Below are 24,423 nucleotides of genomic sequence, written 5' to 3'. Positions count from 1 at the left end.
GTAACCCATGGTACCAAGTGGTAACAAATGGTAACACATGGTAACACATGGTAACACGGTAACGCCTGATAACACTCATAGTAACACTTGGTAACACATGTTAACAGACATGGTAAAACATGATAACACATGGCAACACATGATAACACGCATGGTAACACATGATAACAGACATGGTAAGACTATAACATGTTTACACATGGTAACACACAGTATCACATGGAAACATGGTCACACATTGTAAAACACATGGTAACACAGTATCACATGGTACTATGTGGTAACATATGGTAACCCATGGTACCAAGTGGTAACAAATGGTAACACATGGTAACACATGGTAACACGGTAACGCCTGATAACACTCATAGTAACACTTGGTAACACATGTTAACAGACATGGTAACACTTGATAACACTTGGTAACACATGGTAACAAATGATCACGGATGGAAACATGACAACACAGATGGTAAGACATGATAACAAACATGGTAATACATGATAACACATGGTAACACGTAGTAACATGGGAACACATGATAACGCGTGGTAACACGTGATAACAGACATGGAAACACATGTAAACACATGGTAACTAATGATGACAGATGGAAACATGATAACACAGATGTTAAGACATGATAACACACATGGTAATACATGATAACACATGGTAACACGTGGTAACATGGTAACACGTTAAAACACATGGTAGCACATGGTAACATGATAACACACATGGTAACATATGTTAGCAAATGTTAATACATGATAACACATGGTAACACATGATAACACACATGGTAACACATGATAACACATGGTAACACATGATAACAGACATGATAACACATGGTAACACATGGAAACGCATGATAACACATGACAACAAATGGTAACACATGTTAACACATGGTAACACCTGATAACACACATGGTAACATATGTTAACAAATGTTAATACATGATAACATATGGTAACACGTGGTAACACGCATGATAACGCATGATAACAAATGGTAACACATGGTAACAAATGATGACAGATGGAAAAATGATAACACAGATGGTAAAACATGATAACACACATGGTAACACATGTTAACACGTGGTAACACATGATGACAAATGGAAATACATGATAACAGATGGTAACACATGATAACACACGTGGTAACACATGATAACACATGGTAACACATGATAACACACATGGTAACACATGTTAAAACATGGTAATGCATGATAACACATGGTAACACGTGGTAACATATGATAACTGACATAGTAACACATGCTAACACATGGTAACACATGATGACATGGCAACACACGCGAACATGATAACACAGATGGCAACACATGATAACACATGGTAACACGTGGTAACACATGGTTACACATTGTACCACACGATAACAAACATTATAACACATGATAACACAGATGGTTACACATGATAACAGACATGATAACACATGGTAACACATGATAACAGACATGATTACACATGGTAACACATGGAAACACGTGATAACACATGACAACAAATGGTAACACATGTTAACACATGGTAACACCTGATAACACACATGGTAACATATGTTAACAAATGTTAATACATGATAACATATGGTAACACATGGTAACACGCATGATAACGCATGATAACAAATGGTAACACGTGGTAACAAATGATGACAGATGGAAACATGATAACACAGATGGTAAGACATGATAACACACATGGTAACACATGTTAACACATGGTAATACATGATAACACACATGGTAACACATGTTAACACATGGTAATACATGATAACACATGGTAACACATGTTAACACATGGTAATACATGATAACACACATGGTAACACATGTTAACACATGGTAATACATGATAACACATGGTAACACGCGGTAACATGGTCAAAAATGATAACACGTGGTAACACATGATAACAGACATGGTAAGAAAATAACATGTTTACACATGGTAACGCATAGTATCACATTGTAAAATGGTAATACATGATGACACGTGGTAATACGTGATAACACGCATTGTAACACATGATAACAGACATGGTAAGACTATAACACATGTTTACACATGGTAACACAGTATCACATGGTAACATGGTAACACATTATAAAACACATGGTAACACAGTATCACATAGTAACACATGATAATACACATGGTAACACGTGTTCACACATTGTAACACATGGTAACACATGATAACACACATGGTAACAAATGTTAGCAAATGTTAATACATGATAACACATGGTAACACAGGATAACACACGTGGTAACACATGATAACACATGGTAACACATGATAACAGACATGATTACACATGGTAACACACGGAAACACATGATAACACGTGACAACAAATGGTAACACATGTTAACACAAGGTAACACCTGATAACACACATGGTAACATATGTTAAGGAATGTTAATACATAATAACATATGGTAACACATGGTAACACGCATGATAACGCATGATAACAAATGGTAACACATGGTAACAAATGATGACAGATGGAAACATGATAACACAGATGGTAAGACATGATAACAGACATGGTAACACATGGTAACACGTGATAACACATGATAACACGTGGTAACACATGGTAACACACGATAACAAATGATAACACACGGTAACACGTTGTACCACACGATAACACATGGTAACACGGTAACGCCTGATAACACATGGTAAGGCATAATAACACGTGGTTACACATGATAACACATGGTAAACATGATAACACATGGTAACACGTGGTAGCATGGTAACACGTGATAACACGTGGTCACACATGATAACAGACATGGTAACACATGATAACATGGTAACACATGGTAACAAATGATAACAGATGGAAACATGATAACACAGATGGTAAGACATGATAACACACATGGTAATACATGGTAACACATGGTAACACGTGGTAACATGGCAACACATGATAACATGTGGTAACACGTGATAACAGACATGGTAACACATGATAAGACATGTTATTGTTTTCTATATTCTATTCTATTCTATTATTTTATTATTTTATTTCTATTATTATCTTGTTGCTTCTGTATGCTGCTGTAGTGAAACAATTTCACCGCGGGGATTAATAAAGTAAATACCAACCTTACCTACCTATGTTAACACGTGTTAACATATGATAACAGACATGGTAACACTTGATAACAAATGGTAACACATGGTAACAAATGATGACAGATGGAAACATGATAACACAGATGGTAACACATGTTAAAACATGGTAACACATGGTAACACGTGGTAACATGGTAACACATGATAACACGTGATAACAGACATGGAAACACATGTTAACTCATGGTAACAAATAAATGATGACAGATGGAAACATGATAACATAGATGGTAAGACATGATAAGACACATGGTAATACATGATAACACATGGTAACACGTGGGAAAATGGTAACACGTTAAAACACATGGTAACACATGGTAACATGATAACACACATGGTAACAAATGTTAGCAAATGTTAATACATGATAACACATGGTAACACAGGATAACACACATGGTAACACATGATAACACATGGTAACACATGATAACAGACATGATAACACATGGTAACACATGGAAACACATGATAACACGTGACAACAAATGGTAACACATGTTAACACATGGTAACACCTGATAACACACATGGTAACATATGTTAACAAATGTTAATACATGATAACATATGGTAACACATGGTAACACGCATGATAATGCATGATAACAAATGGTAACACGTGGTAACAAATGATGACAGATGGAAACATGATAACACAGATGGTAAGACATGATAACACACATGGTAACACATGTTAACACATGGTAATACATGATAACACACATGGTAACACATGTTAACACATGGTAATACATGATAACACATGGTAACACGCGGTAACATGGTCAAAAATGATAACACGTGGTAACACATGATAACAGACATGGTAAGAAAATAACATGTTTACACATGGTAACGCATAGTATCACATGGTAAAATGGTAATACATGATGACACGTGGTAATACGTGATAACACGCATTGTAACACATGATAACAGACATGGTAAGACTATAACACATGTTTACACATGGTAACACAGTATCACATGGTAACATGGTAACACATTATAAAACACATGGTAACACAGTATCACATGGTAACACATGATAATACACATGGTAACACGTGTTCACACATTGTAACACATGGTAACACATGATAACACACATGGTAACAAATGTTAGCAAATGTTAATACATGATAACACATGGTAACACAGGATAACACACGTGGTAACACATGGTAACACATGGTAACACATGATAACAGACATGATTACACATGGTAACACATGGAAACACATGATAACACGTGACAACAAATGGTAACACATGTTAACACAAGGTAACACCTGATAACACACATGGTAACATATGTTAAGGAATGTTAATACATAATAACATTTGGTAACACATGGTAACACGCATGATAACGCATGATAACAAATGGTAACACATGGTAACAAATGATGACAGATGGAAACATGATAACACAGATGGTAAGACATGATAACAGACATGGTAACACATGGTAACACGTGATAACACATGATAACACGTGGTAACACATGGTAACACACGATAACAAATGATAACACACGGTAACACGTTGTACCACACGATAACACATGGTAACACGGTAACGCCTGATAACACATGGTAAGGCATAATAACACGTGGTTACACATGATAACACATGGTAAACATGATAACACATGGTAACACGTGGTAGCATGGTAACACGTGATAACACGTGGTCACACATGATAACAGACATGGTAACACATGATAACATGGTAACACATGGTAACAAATGATAACAGATGGAAACATGATAACACAGATGGTAAGACATGATAACACACATGGTAATACATGGTAACACATGGTAACACATGATAACAAGTGGTAACAAGTGGTAACACGTGATAACAGACATGGTAACACATGATAAGACATGTTATTGTTTTCTATATTCTATTCTATTCTATTATTTTATTATTTTATTTCTATTATTATCTTGTTGCTTCTGTATGCTGCTGTAGTGAAACAATTTCACCGCGGGGATTAATAAAGTAAATACCAACCTTACCTACCTATGTTAACACGTGTTAACATATGATAACAGACATGGTAACACTTGATAACAAATGGTAACACATGGTAACAAATGATGACAGATGGAAACATGATAACACAGATGGTAACACATGTTAAAACATCGTAATACATGATAACACATGGTAACACGTGGTAACATGGTAACACATGATAACACGTGATAACAGACATGGAAACACATGTTAACTCATGGTAACAAATAAATGATGACAGATGGAAACATGATAACATAGATGGTAAGACATGATAAGACACATGGTAATACATGATAACACATGGTAACACGTGGGAAAATGGTAACACGTTAAAACACATGGTAACACATGGTAACATGATAACACACATGGTAACAAATGTTAGCAAATGTTAATACATGATAACACATGGTAACACAGGATAACACACATGGTAACACATGATAACACATGGTAACACATGATAACAGACATGATAACACATGGTAACACATGGAAACACATGATAACACGTGACAACAAATGGTAACACATGTTAACACAAGGTAACACCTGATAACACACATGGTAACACATGTTAAGGAATGTTAATACATAATAACATGTGGTAACACATGGTAACACGCATGATAACGCATGATAACAAATGGTAACACACATGGTAACACATGATAACACATGGTAACACATGATAACAGACATGATAACACATGGTAACACATGGAAACGCATGATAACACATGACAACAAATGGTAACACATGTTAACACATGGTAACACCTGATAACACACATGGTAACATATGTTAACAAATGTTAATACATGATAACATATGGTAACACGTGGTAACACGCATGATAACGCATGATAACAAATGGTAACACATGGTAACAAATGATGACAGATGGAAAAATGATAACACAGATGGTAAAACATGATAACACACATGGTAACACATGTTAACACGTGGTAACACATGATGACAAATGGAAATACATGATAACAGATGGTAACACATGATAACACACGTGGTAACACATGATAACACATGGTAACACATGATAACACACATGGTAACACATGTTAAAACATGGTAATGCATGATAACACATGGTAACACGTGGTAACATATGATAACTGACATAGTAACACATGCTAACACATGGTAACACATGATGACATGGCAACACACGCGAACATGATAACACAGATGGCAACACATGATAACACATGGTAACACGTGGTAACACATGGTTACACATTGTACCACACGATAACAAACATTATAACACATGATAACACAGATGGTTACACATGATAACAGACATGATAACACATGGTAACACATGATAACAGACATGATTACACATGGTAACACATGGAAACACGTGATAACACATGACAACAAATGGTAACACATGTTAACACATGGTAACACCTGATAACACACATGGTAACATATGTTAACAAATGTTAATACATGATAACATATGGTAACACATGGTAACACGCATGATAACGCATGATAACAAATGGTAACACGTGGTAACAAATGATGACAGATGGAAACATGATAACACAGATGGTAAGACATGATAACACACATGGTAACACATGTTAACACATGGTAATACATGATAACACACATGGTAACACATGTTAACACATGGTAATACATGATAACACATGGTAACACATGTTAACACATGGTAATACATGATAACACACATGGTAACACATGTTAACACATGGTAATACATGATAACACATGGTAACACGCGGTAACATGGTCAAAAATGATAACACGTGGTAACACATGATAACAGACATGGTAAGAAAATAACATGTTTACACATGGTAACGCATAGTATCACATTGTAAAATGGTAATACATGATGACACGTGGTAATACGTGATAACACGCATTGTAACACATGATAACAGACATGGTAAGACTATAACACATGTTTACACATGGTAACACAGTATCACATGGTAACATGGTAACACATTATAAAACACATGGTAACACAGTATCACATAGTAACACATGATAATACACATGGTAACACGTGTTCACACATTGTAACACATGGTAACACATGATAACACACATGGTAACAAATGTTAGCAAATGTTAATACATGATAACACATGGTAACACAGGATAACACACGTGGTAACACATGATAACACATGGTAACACATGATAACAGACATGATTACACATGGTAACACACGGAAACACATGATAACACGTGACAACAAATGGTAACACATGTTAACACAAGGTAACACCTGATAACACACATGGTAACATATGTTAAGGAATGTTAATACATAATAACATATGGTAACACATGGTAACACGCATGATAACGCATGATAACAAATGGTAACACATGGTAACAAATGATGACAGATGGAAACATGATAACACAGATGGTAAGACATGATAACAGACATGGTAACACATGGTAACACGTGATAACACATGATAACACGTGGTAACACATGGTAACACACGATAACAAATGATAACACACGGTAACACGTTGTACCACACGATAACACATGGTAACACGGTAACGCCTGATAACACATGGTAAGGCATAATAACACGTGGTTACACATGATAACACATGGTAAACATGATAACACATGGTAACACGTGGTAGCATGGTAACACGTGATAACACGTGGTCACACATGATAACAGACATGGTAACACATGATAACATGGTAACACATGGTAACAAATGATAACAGATGGAAACATGATAACACAGATGGTAAGACATGATAACACACATGGTAATACATGGTAACACATGGTAACACGTGGTAACATGGCAACACATGATAACATGTGGTAACACGTGATAACAGACATGGTAACACATGATAAGACATGTTATTGTTTTCTATATTCTATTCTATTCTATTATTTTATTATTTTATTTCTATTATTATCTTGTTGCTTCTGTATGCTGCTGTAGTGAAACAATTTCACCGCGGGGATTAATAAAGTAAATACCAACCTTACCTACCTATGTTAACACGTGTTAACATATGATAACAGACATGGTAACACTTGATAACAAATGGTAACACATGGTAACAAATGATGACAGATGGAAACATGATAACACAGATGGTAACACATGTTAAAACATGGTAACACATGGTAACACGTGGTAACATGGTAACACATGATAACACGTGATAACAGACATGGAAACACATGTTAACTCATGGTAACAAATAAATGATGACAGATGGAAACATGATAACATAGATGGTAAGACATGATAAGACACATGGTAATACATGATAACACATGGTAACACGTGGGAAAATGGTAACACGTTAAAACACATGGTAACACATGGTAACATGATAACACACATGGTAACAAATGTTAGCAAATGTTAATACATGATAACACATGGTAACACAGGATAACACACATGGTAACACATGATAACACATGGTAACACATGATAACAGACATGATAACACATGGTAACACATGGAAACACATGATAACACGTGACAACAAATGGTAACACATGTTAACACATGGTAACACCTGATAACACACATGGTAACATATGTTAACAAATGTTAATACATGATAACATATGGTAACACATGGTAACACGCATGATAATGCATGATAACAAATGGTAACACGTGGTAACAAATGATGACAGATGGAAACATGATAACACAGATGGTAAGACATGATAACACACATGGTAACACATGTTAACACATGGTAATACATGATAACACACATGGTAACACATGTTAACACATGGTAATACATGATAACACATGGTAACACGCGGTAACATGGTCAAAAATGATAACACGTGGTAACACATGATAACAGACATGGTAAGAAAATAACATGTTTACACATGGTAACGCATAGTATCACATGGTAAAATGGTAATACATGATGACACGTGGTAATACGTGATAACACGCATTGTAACACATGATAACAGACATGGTAAGACTATAACACATGTTTACACATGGTAACACAGTATCACATGGTAACATGGTAACACATTATAAAACACATGGTAACACAGTATCACATGGTAACACATGATAATACACATGGTAACACGTGTTCACACATTGTAACACATGGTAACACATGATAACACACATGGTAACAAATGTTAGCAAATGTTAATACATGATAACACATGGTAACACAGGATAACACACGTGGTAACACATGGTAACACATGGTAACACATGATAACAGACATGATTACACATGGTAACACATGGAAACACATGATAACACGTGACAACAAATGGTAACACATGTTAACACAAGGTAACACCTGATAACACACATGGTAACATATGTTAAGGAATGTTAATACATAATAACATTTGGTAACACATGGTAACACGCATGATAACGCATGATAACAAATGGTAACACATGGTAACAAATGATGACAGATGGAAACATGATAACACAGATGGTAAGACATGATAACAGACATGGTAACACATGGTAACACGTGATAACACATGATAACACGTGGTAACACATGGTAACACACGATAACAAATGATAACACACGGTAACACGTTGTACCACACGATAACACATGGTAACACGGTAACGCCTGATAACACATGGTAAGGCATAATAACACGTGGTTACACATGATAACACATGGTAAACATGATAACACATGGTAACACGTGGTAGCATGGTAACACGTGATAACACGTGGTCACACATGATAACAGACATGGTAACACATGATAACATGGTAACACATGGTAACAAATGATAACAGATGGAAACATGATAACACAGATGGTAAGACATGATAACACACATGGTAATACATGGTAACACATGGTAACACATGATAACAAGTGGTAACAAGTGGTAACACGTGATAACAGACATGGTAACACATGATAAGACATGTTATTGTTTTCTATATTCTATTCTATTCTATTATTTTATTATTTTATTTCTATTATTATCTTGTTGCTTCTGTATGCTGCTGTAGTGAAACAATTTCACCGCGGGGATTAATAAAGTAAATACCAACCTTACCTACCTATGTTAACACGTGTTAACATATGATAACAGACATGGTAACACTTGATAACAAATGGTAACACATGGTAACAAATGATGACAGATGGAAACATGATAACACAGATGGTAACACATGTTAAAACATCGTAATACATGATAACACATGGTAACACGTGGTAACATGGTAACACATGATAACACGTGATAACAGACATGGAAACACATGTTAACTCATGGTAACAAATAAATGATGACAGATGGAAACATGATAACATAGATGGTAAGACATGATAAGACACATGGTAATACATGATAACACATGGTAACACGTGGGAAAATGGTAACACGTTAAAACACATGGTAACACATGGTAACATGATAACACACATGGTAACAAATGTTAGCAAATGTTAATACATGATAACACATGGTAACACAGGATAACACACATGGTAACACATGATAACACATGGTAACACATGATAACAGACATGATAACACATGGTAACACATGGAAACACATGATAACACGTGACAACAAATGGTAACACATGTTAACACAAGGTAACACCTGATAACACACATGGTAACACATGTTAAGGAATGTTAATACATAATAACATGTGGTAACACATGGTAACACGCATGATAACGCATGATAACAAATGGTAACACACATGGTAACACATGATAACACATGGTAACACATGATAACAGACATGATAACACATGGTAACACATGGAAACACATGATAACACGTGACAACAAATGGTAACACATGTTAACACATGGTAACACCTGATAACACACATGGTAACATATGTTAACAAATGTTAATACATGATAACATATGGTAACACATGGTAACACGCATGATAATGCATGATAACAAATGGTAACACGTGGTAACAAATGATGACAGATGGAAACATGATAACACAGATGGTAAGACATGATAACACACATGGTAACACATGTTAACACATGGTAATACATGATAACACACATGGTAACACATGTTAACACATGGTAATACATGATAACACATGGTAACACGCGGTAACATGGTCAAAAATGATAACACGTGGTAACACATGATAACAGACATGGTAAGAAAATAACATGTTTACACATGGTAACGCATAGTATCACATGGTAAAATGGTAATACATGATGACACGTGGTAATACGTGATAACACGCATTGTAACACATGATAACAGACATGGTAAGACTATAACACATGTTTACACATGGTAACACAGTATCACATGGTAACATGGTAACACATTATAAAACACATGGTAACACAGTATCACATGGTAACACATGATAATACACATGGTAACACGTGTTCACACATTGTAACACATGGTAACACATGATAACACACATGGTAACAAATGTTAGCAAATGTTAATACATGATAACACATGGTAACACAGGATAACACACGTGGTAACACATGGTAACACATGGTAACACATGATAACAGACATGATTACACATGGTAACACATGGAAACACATGATAACACGTGACAACAAATGGTAACACATGTTAACACAAGGTAACACCTGATAACACACATGGTAACATATGTTAAGGAATGTTAATACATAATAACATTTGGTAACACATGGTAACACGCATGATAACGCATGATAACAAATGGTAACACATGGTAACAAATGATGACAGATGGAAACATGATAACACAGATGGTAAGACATGATAACAGACATGGTAACACATGGTAACACGTGATAACACATGATAACACGTGGTAACACATGGTAACACACGATAACAAATGATAACACACGGTAACACGTTGTACCACACGATAACACATGGTAACACGGTAACGCCTGATAACACATGGTAAGGCATAATAACACGTGGTTACACATGATAACACATGGTAAACATGATAACACATGGTAACACGTGGTAGCATGGTAACACGTGATAACACGTGGTCACACATGATAACAGACATGGTAACACATGATAACATGGTAACACATGGTAACAAATGATAACAGATGGAAACATGATAACACAGATGGTAAGACATGATAACACACATGGTAATACATGGTAACACATGGTAACACATGATAACAAGTGGTAACAAGTGGTAACACGTGATAACAGACATGGTAACACATGATAAGACATGTTATTGTTTTCTATATTCTATTCTATTCTATTATTTTATTATTTTATTTCTATTATTATCTTGTTGCTTCTGTATGCTGCTGTAGTGAAACAATTTCACCGCGGGGATTAATAAAGTAAATACCAACCTTACCTACCTATGTTAACACGTGTTAACATATGATAACAGACATGGTAACACTTGATAACAAATGGTAACACATGGTAACAAATGATGACAGATGGAAACATGATAACACAGATGGTAACACATGTTAAAACATCGTAATACATGATAACACATGGTAACACGTGGTAACATGGTAACACATGATAACACGTGATAACAGACATGGAAACACATGTTAACTCATGGTAACAAATAAATGATGACAGATGGAAACATGATAACATAGATGGTAAGACATGATAAGACACATGGTAATACATGATAACACATGGTAACACGTGGGAAAATGGTAACACGTTAAAACACATGGTAACACATGGTAACATGATAACACACATGGTAACAAATGTTAGCAAATGTTAATACATGATAACACATGGTAACACAGGATAACACACATGGTAACACATGATAACACATGGTAACACATGATAACAGACATGATAACACATGGTAACACATGGAAACACATGATAACACGTGACAACAAATGGTAACACATGTTAACACAAGGTAACACCTGATAACACACATGGTAACACATGTTAAGGAATGTTAATACATAATAACATGTGGTAACACATGGTAACACGCATGATAACGCATGATAACAAATGGTAACACATGGTAACAAATGATGACAGATGGAAACATGATAACACAGATGGTAAGACATGATAACAGACATGGTAACACATGATAAGACATGTTTTTGTTTTCTATATTCTATTCTATTCTATTATTTTATTATTTTATTTCTATTATTATCTTGTTGCTTCTGTATGCTGCTGTAGTGAAACAATTTCACCGCGGGGATTAATAAAGTAAATAGCAACCTTACCTACCGATGTTAACACGTGTTAACATATGATAACTGACATAGTAACACATGCTAACACATGGTAACACATGATGACATGGCAACACACGCGAACATGATAACACAGATGGCAACACATGATAACACATGGTAACACGTGGTAACACATGGTTACACATTGTACCACACGATAACAAACATTATAACACATGATAACACAGATGGTTACACATGATTACAGACATGATAACACATGGTAACACATGATAACAGACATGATTACACATGGTAACACATGGAAACACGTGATAACACATGACAACAAATGGTAACACATGTTAACACATGGTAACACCTGATAACACACATGGTAACATATGTTAACAAATGTTAATACATGATAACATATGGTAACACATGGTAACACGCATGATAACGCATGATAACAAATGGTAACACGTGGTAACAAATGATGACAGATGGAAACATGATAACACAGATGGTAAGACATGATAACACACATGGTAACACATGTTAACACATGGTAATACATGATAACACACATGGTAACACATGTTAACACATGGTAATACATGATAACACATGGTAACACGCGGTAACATGGTCAAAAATGATAACTCGTGGTAACACATGATAACAGACATGGTAAGAAAATAACATGTTTACACATGGTAACGCATAGTATCACATGGTAAAATGGTAATACATGATGACACGTGGTAATACGTGATAACACGCATTGTAACACATGATAACAGACATGGTAAGACTATAACACGTGTTTACACATGGTAACACAGTATCACATGGTAACATGGTAACACATTATAAAACACATGGTAACACAGTATCACATGGTAACACATGATAATACACATGGTAACACGTGTTCACACATTGTAACACATGGTAACACATGATAACACACATGGTAACAAATGTTAGCAAATGTTAATACATGATAACACATGGTAACACAGGATAACACACGTGGTAACACATGATAACACATGGTAACACATGATAACAGACATGATTACACATGGTAACACATGGAAACACATGATAACACGTGACAACAAATGGTAACACATGTTAACACAAGGTAACACCTGATAACACACATGGTAACATATGTTAAGGAATGTTAATACATAATAACATATGGTAACACATGGTAACACGCATGATAACGCATGATAACAAATGGTAACACATGGTAACAAATGATGACAGATGGAAACATGATAACACAGATGGTAAGACATGATAACAGACATGGTAACACATGGTAACACGTGATAACACATGATAACACGTGGTAACACATGGTAACACACGATAACAAATGATAACACACGGTAACACGTTGTACCACACGATAACACATGGTAACACGGTAACGCCTGATAACACATGGTAAGGCATAATAACACGTGGTTACACATGATAACACATGGTAAACATGATAACACATGGTAACACGTGGTAGCATGGTAACACGTGATAACACGTGGTCACACATGATAACAGACATGGTAACACATGATAACATGGTAACACATGGTAACAAATGATAACAGATGGAAACATGATAACACAGATGGTAAGACATGATAACACACATGGTAATACATGGTAACACATGGTAACACGTGGTAACATGGCAACACATGATAACATGTGGTAACACGTGGTAACACGTGATAACAGACATGGTAACACATGATAAGACATGTTATTGTTTTCTATATTCTATTCTATTCTATTATTTTATTATTTTATTTCTATTATTATCTTGTTGCTTCTGTATGCTGCTGTAGTGAAACAATTTCACCGCGGGGATTAATAAAGTAAATACCAACCTTACCTACCTATGTTAACACGTGTTAACATATGATAACAGACATGGTAACACTTGATAACAAATGGTAACACATGGAAACAAATGATGACAGATGGAAACATGATAACACAGATGGTAACACATGTTAAAACATGGTAATACATGATAACACATGGTAACACGTGGTAACATGGTAACACGTGATAACAGACATGGAAACACATGTTAACTCATGGTAACAAATAAATGATGACAGATGGAAACATGATAACATAGATGGTAAGACATGATAAGACACATGGTAATACATGATAACACATGGTAACACGTGGGAAAATGGTAACACGTTAAAACACATGGTAACACATGGTAACATGATAACACACATGGTAACAAATGTCAGCAAATGTTAATACATGATAACACATGGTAACACAGGATAACACACATGGTAACACATGATAACACATGGTAACACATGATAACAGACATGATAACACATGGTAACACATGGAAACACATGATAACACGTGACAACAAATGGTAACACATGTTAACACAAGGTAACACGTTATAACAGATGGGAACACATGATAACACATGGTAAACATGAAAACACACATGGTAACACATGATAACACACATGGTAACACATGACAACACAGATGGTATCACATGATAACACATGTTAACACATGGTATCACATGGTAACATGGCAACACATGATAACACGCATGATAACGCATGGTAACACATGGAAACACATGATAACACATGGTAACACATGATAACACATGATAACAGACATGGTAACACATGGTAAAACATGTTAACAAATGTGAATACATGATAACACATGGTAACACATGTTCACACATTGTAACACACGATAACACATGGTAACACATGATAACAGACATGGTAACACATGGTAACACATGATAACACACATGATAACATGGTAACGCATGATAACACATGGTAACACATGGTAACACATGGTAACACGTGGTAACACATGATAACAGACATGGTAAAACATGATAACACATGGTAACACATGGCAACACATGATGACATGGCAACACACGCTAACATGATAACAGACGGCAACACATGATAACACATGGTAACACATGATAACACACATTGTAACACATGATGACACGTATGGGCCCACGTGATAACAGACATGGTAACACATGATAACACATGATAACACGTGGTAACACATGGTAACACATTGTACCACACGATAACAAACACGATAACACATGATAAAACAGATGGTAACACATGATGACATGGCAACACACGCTAACACGATAACACAGATGGCAACACATGATAACACGTGGTCACACATGATAACACACATTGTAACACATGATGACACATATGGGCCCACGTGATAACAGACATGGTTACACATGATAACACAGATGGTAACACATGATAACACGTGGTAACACATGATAACACACATGGCAACACATGATAACACATGATAACACGTGGTAACACATGGTAACACATTGTACCACACGATCACACATGACAAAACATGGTAACACATGATAACACAGATGGAAACACATGATAACATGGAAAAACGTGATAACATGGTAACACATGTTCACACATTGTAACACATGATAACACATGGTAACACATGATAACAGACATGGTATCAAATGGTAACACATGATAACACATGATAACACGTGGTAACACATGGTAACACACGATAACAAATGATAACACACGGTAACACATTGTACCACACGATAACACACGTGATAACATGGTCACGCATGATTACACATGGTATCACATGGAAACACATTACAACACATGGTAACACATGGTAACACGGTAACGCCTGATAACAATCATGGTAACACGTGGAAACACCTGATAACACATGGAAACACGTGGTAAAACATGATAACACATGGTAACACATGATTACACATGGTAAAAAATGATAACATGTTGTAGCACATGATAACAGAAATGGTAAGACATGTTAAGACATGGTAACAGATGATAACACATGGTAACACGTTATAACAGATGGGAACACATGATAACACATGGTAAACATGATAACACACATGGTAACACATGATAACACACATGGTAACACATGACAACACAGATGGTAACACATGATAACACATGTTAACACATGATAACACATGGTAACACATGATAACATGTTAACACATGGTAACACATGGTAACACGTGGTAACACATGATAACAGACATGGTAAGACTATAACACATGTTTACACATGGTAACACACAGTATCACATAGCAACATGATAAAACACTATAAAACACATGGTAACACAGTATCACATGGTAACACATGATAAAACACATGGTAAAACGTGTTCACACATTGTAACACATGATAATACATTGTAATGCATGATAACACATGGTAACACTTGATAACACGTGGTAACACATGGTAACACACGATAACAAATGATAACACACGGTAACACATTGTACCACACGATAACACACAGGATAACATGGTAACGCATGATAACACACTGTATCACATGGAAACACATAACACATGGTAACAAATGGTAACCCATGGTACCACGTGGTAACACATGGTAATACGTGATAACACATGGCAACACATGGTAACGCATGATAAAACGTGATAAAAAATGATAACATGTTGTAACACGTGATAACAGATATGGTAACACATGTTAACACATGGTAAGACAGAATAACACATGGTTACACATGATAAAACATGGTAAAACGTGGTAACACATGATAACACATGGTAAGACAGAATAACACATGGTAAAACATGATAACACATGCTAACACATAGTATAACATGATAACATGGTAACACATGATAAAACATATGGTAACACATGGTAACATGGTAAAACGTGATAACATGATAACACATGGTAACACATGATAACATGTTATCACATGGTAACACATGATAACACGTGGAAACACATGGTAACACGTGGTAACACATGATAACAGACATGGTAAAACATGATAACACATGGTAACACATAGGATCACATGCTAACATGGCAACACATGATAAAACATATGGTAACACATTGTACCACACGATCACACCTGATAAAACATGGTAACACATGATAACACAAATGGTAACACATGATAACATGGTAAAACGTGATAACATGGTAACACATGTTCACACATTGTAACACACGATAACACATGGTAACACATGATAACAGACATGGTAACACATGGTAACACATGATAACACATGATAACACGTGGTAACACATGGTAACACACGATAACAAATGATAACACACGGTAACACATTGTACCACACGATAACACACATGATAACATGGTAACGCATGATAACACATGGTAACACATGGTAACACATGGTAACACGTGGTAACACATGATAACAGACATGGTAAAACATGATAACACATGGTAACACATGGCAACACATGATGACATGGCAACACACGCTAACATGATAACAGACGGCAACACATGATAACACATGGTAACACATGATAACACACATTGTAACACATGATGACACGTATGGGCCCACGTGATAACAGACATGGTAACACATGATAACACATGATAACACGTGGTAACACATGGTAACACATTGTACCACACGATAACAAACACGATAACACATGATAAAACAGATGGTAACACATGATAACATGATAACACATGATAACACAGGGTAACACATGGTAACCCATGGTACCAAGTGGTAACAAATGGTAACACGTGGTAACACGTGGTAACACATGGTTACACATTGTACCACACGATAACAAACATTATAACACATGATAACACAGATGGTTACACATGATAACAGACATGATAACACATGGTAACACATGATAACAGACATGATTACACATGGTAACACATGGAAACACGTGATAACACATGACAACAAATGGTAACACATGTTAACACATGGTAACACCTGATAACACACATGGTAACATATGTTAACAAATGTTAATACATGATAACATATGGTAACACATGGTAACACGCATGATAACGCATGATAACAAATGGTAACACGTGGTAACAAATGATGACAGATGGAAACATGATAACACAGATGGTAAGACATGATAACACACATGGTAACACATGTTAACACATGGTAATACATGATAACACACATGGTAACACATGTTAACACATGGTAATACATGATAACACATGGTAACACATGTTAACACATGGTAATACATGATAACACACATGGTAACACATGTTAACACATGGTAATACATGATAACACATGGTAACACGCGGTAACATGGTCAAAAATGATAACACGTGGTAACACATGATAACAGACATGGTAAGAAAATAACATGTTTACACATGGTAACGCATAGTATCACATGGTAAAATGGTAATACATGATGACACGTGGTAATACGTGATAACACGCATTGTAACACATGATAACAGACATGGTAAGACTATAACACATGTTTACACATGGTAACACAGTATCACATGGTAACATGGTAACACATTATAAAACACATGGTAACACAGTATCACATAGTAACACATGATAATACACATGGTAACACGTGTTCACACATTGTAACACATGGTAACACATGATAACACACATGGTAACAAATGTTAGCAAATGTTAATACATGATAACACATGGTAACACAGGATAACACACGTGGTAACACATGATAACACATGGTAACACATGATAACAGACATGATTACACATGGTAACACATGGAAACACATGATAACACGTGACAACAAATGGTAACACATGTTAACACAAGGTAACACCTGATAACACACATGGTAACATATGTTAAGGAATGTTAATACATAATAACATATGGTAACACATGGTAACACGCATGATAACGCATGATAACAAATGGTAACACATGGTAACAAATGATGACAGATGGAAACATGATAACACAGATGGTAAGACATGATAACAGACATGGTAACACATGGTAACACGTGATAACACATGATAACACGTGGTAACACATGGTAACACACGATAACAAATGATAACACACGGTAACACGTTGTACCACACGATAACACATGGTAACACGGTAACGCCTGATAACACATGGTAAGGCATAATAACACGTGGTTACACATGATAACACATGGTAAACATGATAACACATGGTAACACGTGGTAGCATGGTAACACGTGATAACACGTGGTCACACATGATAACAGACATGGTAACACATGATAACATGGTAACACATGGTAACAAATGATAACAGATGGAAACATGATAACACAGATGGTAAGACATGATAACACACATGGTAATACATGGTAACACATGGTAACACGTGGTAACATGGCAACACATGATAACATGTGGTAACACGTGATAACAGACATGGTAACACATGATAAGACATGTTATTGTTTTCTATATTCTATTCTATTCTATTATTTTATTATTTTATTTCTATTATTATCTTGTTGCTTCTGTATGCTGCTGTAGTGAAACAATTTCACCGCGGGGATTAATAAAGTAAATACCAACCTTACCTACCTATGTTAACACGTGTTAACATATGATAACAGACATGGTAACACTTGATAACAAATGGTAACACATGGTAACAAATGATGACAGATGGAAACATGATAACACAGATGGTAACACATGTTAAAACATGGTAACACATGGTAACACGTGGTAACATGGTAACACATGATAACACGTGATAACAGACATGGAAACACATGTTAACTCATGGTAACAAATAAATGATGACAGATGGAAACATGATAACATAGATGGTAAGACATGATAAGACACATGGTAATACATGATAACACATGGTAACACGTGGGAAAATGGTAACACGTTAAAACACATGGTAACACATGGTAACATGATAACACACATGGTAACAAATGTTAGCAAATGTTAATACATGATAACACATGGTAACACAGGATAACACACATGGTAACACATGATAACACATGGTAACACATGATAACAGACATGATAACACATGGTAACACATGGAAACACATGATAACACGTGACAACAAATGGTAACACATGTTAACACATGGTAACACCTGATAACACACATGGTAACATATGTTAACAAATGTTAATACATGATAACATATGGTAACACATGGTAACACGCATGATAATGCATGATAACAAATGGTAACACGTGGTAACAAATGATGACAGATGGAAACATGATAACACAGATGGTAAGACATGATAACACACATGGTAACACATGTTAACACATGGTAATACATGATAACACACATGGTAACACATGTTAACACATGGTAATACATGATAACACATGGTAACACGCGGTAACATGGTCAAAAATGATAACACGTGGTAACACATGATAACAGACATGGTAAGAAAATAACATGTTTACACATGGTAACGCATAGTATCACATGGTAAAATGGTAATACATGATGACACGTGGTAATACGTGATAACACGCATTGTAACACATGATAACAGACATGGTAAGACTATAACACATGTTTACACATGGTAACACAGTATCACATGGTAACATGGTAACACATTATAAAACACATGGTAACACAGTATCACATGGTAACACATGATAATACACATGGTAACACGTGTTCACACATTGTAACACATGGTAACACATGATAACACACATGGTAACAAATGTTAGCAAATGTTAATACATGATAACACATGGTAACACAGGATAACACACGTGGTAACACATGGTAACACATGGTAACACATGATAACAGACATGATTACACATGGTAACACATGGAAACACATGATAACACGTGACAACAAATGGTAACACATGTTAACACAAGGTAACACCTGATAACACACATGGTAACATATGTTAAGGAATGTTAATACATAATAACATTTGGTAACACATGGTAACACGCATGATAACGCATGATAACAAATGGTAACACATGGTAACAAATGATGACAGATGGAAACATGATAACACAGATGGTAAGACATGATAACAGACATGGTAACACATGGTAACACGTGATAACACATGATAACACGTGGTAACACATGGTAACACACGATAACAAATGATAACACACGGTAACACGTTGTACCACACGATAACACATGGTAACACGGTAACGCCTGATAACACATGGTAAGGCATAATAACACGTGGTTACACATGATAACACATGGTAAACATGATAACACATGGTAACACGTGGTAGCATGGTAACACGTGATAACACGTGGTCACACATGATAACAGACATGGTAACACATGATAACATGGTAACACATGGTAACAAATGATAACAGATGGAAACATGATAACACAGATGGTAAGACATGATAACACACATGGTAATACATGGTAACACATGGTAACACATGATAACAAGTGGTAACAAGTGGTAACACGTGATAACAGACATGGTAACACATGATAAGACATGTTATTGTTTTCTATATTCTATTCTATTCTATTATTTTATTATTTTATTTCTATTATTATCTTGTTGCTTCTGTATGCTGCTGTAGTGAAACAATTTCACCGCGGGGATTAATAAAGTAAATACCAACCTTACCTACCTATGTTAACACGTGTTAACATATGATAACAGACATGGTAACACTTGATAACAAATGGTAACACATGGTAACAAATGATGACAGATGGAAACATGATAACACAGATGGTAACACATGTTAAAACATCGTAATACATGATAACACATGGTAACACGTGGTAACATGGTAACACATGATAACACGTGATAACAGACATGGAAACACATGTTAACTCATGGTAACAAATAAATGATGACAGATGGAAACATGATAACATAGATGGTAAGACATGATAAGACACATGGTAATACATGATAACACATGGTAACACGTGGGAAAATGGTAACACGTTAAAACACATGGTAACACATGGTAACATGATAACACACATGGTAACAAATGTTAGCAAATGTTAATACATGATAACACATGGTAACACAGGATAACACACATGGTAACACATGATAACACATGGTAACACATGATAACAGACATGATAACACATGGTAACACATGGAAACACATGATAACACGTGACAACAAATGGTAACACATGTTAACACAAGGTAACACCTGATAACACACATGGTAACACATGTTAAGGAATGTTAATACATAATAACATGTGGTAACACATGGTAACACGCATGATAATGCATGATAACAAATGGTAACACATGGTAACAAATGATGACAGATGGAAACATGATAACACAGATGGTAAGACATGATAACAGACATGGTAACACATGATAAGACATGTTTTTGTTTTCTATATTCTATTCTATTCTATTATTTTATTATTTTATTTCTATTATTATCTTGTTGCTTCTGTATGCTGCTGTAGTGAAACAATTTCACCGCGGGGATTAATAAAGTAAATAGCAACCTTACCTACCGATGTTAACACGTGTTAACATATGATAACTGACATAGTAACACATGCTAACACATGGTAACACATGATGACATGGCAACACACGCGAACATGATAACACAGATGGCAACACATGATAACACATGGTAACACGTGGTAACACATGGTTACACATTGTACCACACGATAACAAACATTATAACACATGATAACACAGATGGTTACACATGATTACAGACATGATAACACATGGTAACACATGATAACAGACATGATTACACATGGTAACACATGGAAACACGTGATAACACATGACAACAAATGGTAACACATGTTAACACATGGTAACACCTGATAACACACATGGTAACATATGTTAACAAATGTTAATACATGATAACATATGGTAACACATGGTAACACGCATGATAACGCATGATAACAAATGGTAACACGTGGTAACAAATGATGACAGATG

The sequence above is a fragment of the Embiotoca jacksoni genome, unplaced genomic scaffold (assembly GCF_022577435.1).
Source record: "Embiotoca jacksoni isolate LCO1_2020_lvr unplaced genomic scaffold, fEmbJac1.0.p SCAF_115, whole genome shotgun sequence".
Lineage (NCBI taxonomy): Eukaryota > Metazoa > Chordata > Actinopteri > Embiotocidae > Embiotoca > Embiotoca jacksoni.
Note: the sequence above shows the minus strand (reverse complement) of the source record.